The following is a 3,935-nucleotide window of genomic DNA, read 5'->3' as shown; positions in this document are numbered from 1 at the left end:
AGTGTGAGACAAATATGGAATTAGAACTCCACTGCACCACATTGACAACTTTCTCCAGAGAAAGATTCTTGCAGAAACTGAAAGTAGTAGTCACTACCGCTTGTACATTGTGAAGTCTTACTTTCAGCGGAGGTAAAAAAGTAGAGTCTAGATTTGAGTGTGCCTCTCTGACCAGAGCATTGAACAGACAAGAGATGGCATTCTTCGACAACGATAAATCAGATTTCCTTAGGCTGCTAAAAAATGGTTGTTGACATTTCGTCTCACTTCCTTGATCCTTTTTAAATAATAGAGAGAGAGAGACCTCTGACTGAACATAGGGAAGTTTCTTCCATCATCTGGCATCAAAGAGGACAAACTGAGGAAGAGTGGGAAACAATCTCTCTTGCTATATCATCCATGGCTGCTACAGCCATTTCAAATAATGACATTATCTCCATAATGCGGAAAGCTGAGCGTGCAAAAAACTCTCAACTCCAAAGCGGTTAATAGAATCTTACCAGAGGAAACCGCTCTCTTTTTAGTTGGGTCCAGCAGCAAGAAGAAATTGGAGTCTCGTAGAAGATGGGGTTAACAATGGCAGCTGCCTAGTATCAAAAGACTTCACTCTCCCTTTTCTCATAAAGAGGGGAAGAAAAGAGGAAGAACTTTAAGAGGAAACTTTCTGATGTTGCAACTTAACCACTGTCAAATTTGTTCATTGCCAAATTAGCCAGTTTTGGAAACATACCAAATTTGTAACTAATTTGTATTTTCCATAACTAACAAACCTGAGGTCTTAACATTAGGATTGACTATTGGCATCTATACCAGGTCACGGGGCATGCATACCCAGAATGCCCACGGCGACCTGTGACCCATCAGTTATATTTCTAACACACTTTAGACTGCTAGAGGGGTGGTTCGAGGTGGGCCTTTACCTGTTAATACCTCAGGTTTGTTAGTTATGAAAAATACAAATTAGTTACAAATTTGGTATTTGTTCATATACGGAACAAACCTTCGGTCTTAACATTAGGATAGACTTACTTATTGGAGGGAGGTAAGTCTCTACAACTGACTGGGAGTTTGCCACCTTATCCATTTCCGAATATATTAGGGAAATTCTAAGAGAATGGACAATGAACCTAGAACCAAAGATATAAGCGAATCTATTGGTTTCCCTCACTGGGTGTTGATACCATTCTATGGTTTACTCTTGTCCCTTGTAACTGGATCCACCCTCACCCCTCTCTTCCCTATTATCTAGAGGGGTGTGTTGCTACTGAAAAGTATATCATAACCTAAGATAGCTTCACAGTACGGCTGACCACCTCACCTGCATCTAGTCCGTTCCAGCATATGAAGGTACCCTCCTTCATATTGCCCGTAGTTAAAGGAGTAGGAAGAAAGTAGTAAAGAAAAAAGACCAGTCATCCCATTCATTCATTCTACTTTCATACCTTCATCGTAGACTAGACGCAACCTACCCGCTAGGGGTACTGGATGAGCTATATCACTTGTTGGGCCGCCACCACTGGACCCAAGGAAAAAGTGTCCAAGGATCTATGGGCAACGTCTTTCAAATAAAATGAGGTGAAAGTTGTTTGGCGTTTCCACACACCAGCTTTCAGAATTCTCTCCACAGACATGTTCTTCTTAAATGCCAAAGAAGCACTCAAGCCCCTGATGTCATGAGCTCTAGCTCCCACCTGGCTATTTGATCCCCTGTCTTCTGTCATATAAGCATTTCTGATCGTCTCCCTTAGCCAAAACGATATTGTATTCCTGGACACTTCCTTCTTGTTCCGTCCTGTACTTACGAACAACCTCCGGCACCCCGGCCTGAGGTGCCTTGTTCTTCTTAAGTACTCCCTTAGTGCCCTGACGGGGCACAGAAGCATCTCATCTTTGTCATTGTCCACAAAGTCTGCCAAGGAAGGTATGGCAAAGGAGTCGAATCTGCCGTCCACTATTGTTGGGTTTTGGGTCTTGGCCACAAATTCTGGAACAAACTCAAATACCATTGACCTCCAACCTCTCGAGTGCTTTATGAGATATGACAGGCCATGTAGCTCCCCCACCCTTTTGGTTGAAGCCAGGGCCAATAAGAAGACTGTCTTCAGGGTCAGGCTCCTATCTGTAGACTGCCTTAGTGGTTCGTAGGGGGGTTTTGTCAGACTACTCAGTACCATGGTCAGATCCCAATCTGGGGCTTCTAGTTCCTTTGGTGGACATGACTGTTCAAAGCTCCTCATCAGCATGGCCAACTCCCATGAAGACGAAATGTCCACCCCTTTCATTCTTAAGACTAGGGCTAGAGCAGCCCTGTACCCCTTCACTGCAGATACAGACATATGCTTTTCTGTTCTGAGATATATCAGAAAGTCTGCTAACTGCTGAATAGTGGTACCAAGTGGAGACAAGTTCCCTCTCTACGACACCAATCACAGTATGCTGACCCACTTTCCTTGGTATACTGTCGCAGATGATTTTCTGATGTTTCCTGCCATCTGAGTTGCTTCTTTCTGCGAAAACCCTCTAGCTCGGAGGAGATACTTGACAGTCTCCACCCGTGAAGCGATAGGGACTTCACCGACTGGTGGTACCTCTCCATGTGCAGCTGACACAGTAGGTTGCTCCATGGGGGTAACTCTCTCGGCACATCTATTAGTCTGGAAACCACTCTGCCTTCGGCCATAATGGAGCTACCAGGGTCCTCTTGAGGTTCTGAGACCGCATTACCCTGTTCAGAACCTGACGGATTAGACAAAATGGAGGAAATGCGTACACGTCCAGATTGTCCCAAAGGTGTTGTAGCGCATCTTTCTGCTACTGCCTCTGCGTCTGGGACTACCAAACAATACACTTCCAAATTTTTGTTGTACCTGGTTGCGAATAGGTCGATGATCGGTCCTTCCCACAACATGAGCATCCTGTCCACTACCTGTTGGTGCAAGGACCACTCCGTTCCCAGAATCTGATCCCTGCGGCTCAACTTGTCGGCCACTATGTTTCTTTTTCCCGGAATATACCTGGCCCTGATGTCTACAGCCCACTGATGAAGTTGAACTGTCATCACATGTAAACTGCCATGGGAGAAACTAGGCCTCCTTGTTTGTTTATATAAGCTACTAATACTGTGGTGTTGTCTGACATCAATACCACTGAGTGTCCCTTTACAGTGGACCCCCCGTATTTGCGTTCTCCGGATTTGCGGACTCACACATTCGCGGATTTCTCTCGGGAACGTTTCCCTGCATTATTCGCGGAAAATTCGGGCATTCGCGGTATTTTTCTATGAGAAATATCCACAAATTCCTGGTTTTTGTTATCAATTTCATCATAAAATGCACTTTTTGTGATAAAACTATTAAAAAAACCAAGTATGAAAATTTTTAGTGGTTTTTCTTAAGTTTTAACTAACAAAATAGGCTGTTTTTAGCGTTTTTATAGGGGTTCCAAACATTCGCGGATTCTAACTATTCGCGGGGGGGTCTGGTACGCATCCCCCGCAAATACGGGGGGACCACTGTACTCTCCCTGAATTCCTGTAGAGCTAGAAATGCTGCTTTTAGCTCCAGCACGTTTATATGGAGTTCTCTGTCCTTGCAACTCCATGTTGCTGACACCATCAACTCCTCCATATGGGCTCCCCAGCCTTCTAGTGATGCATCCAAGAACAGCAAGAGGTCTGGAGAGGGTTGTTGAAGGGGGACACCCACTGTCAGATTGTCGTCGTTCACCCACCACAGCAAGTCTTTCCTCACTTCTGCCGACAAGGCAATTTGCTCGTACGGGTGATCTACTATTGGTGACCAAAACTCCTTCATCCTCCATTGTAGGGACCGAAGGTGTAGCCTTCCTTGTGGTACTAGCTTCTCCAGGGAGGTTAGGATTCCCAGTACCACCTGCCACTGCCTTGCTGGCTGTGTTTGTTTTCCCAGAAAGGCATT

General features: G+C 45.0%; 1 protein-coding gene across 1 annotated transcript in view; it reads left to right on the top strand.

Annotated features, from left to right (window-relative positions):
* Positions 1-3,935, top strand: part of LOC135219591 (dedicator of cytokinesis protein 7-like) — a 492,066-nt gene that overhangs the window by 403,355 nt on the left and 84,776 nt on the right.

Source organism: Macrobrachium nipponense, chromosome 1 (genome assembly GCF_015104395.2).
Source record: "Macrobrachium nipponense isolate FS-2020 chromosome 1, ASM1510439v2, whole genome shotgun sequence".
Classification (NCBI taxonomy): domain Eukaryota; kingdom Metazoa; phylum Arthropoda; class Malacostraca; order Decapoda; family Palaemonidae; genus Macrobrachium; species Macrobrachium nipponense.
This window is presented reverse-complemented; position numbering and strand designations above follow the sequence as displayed.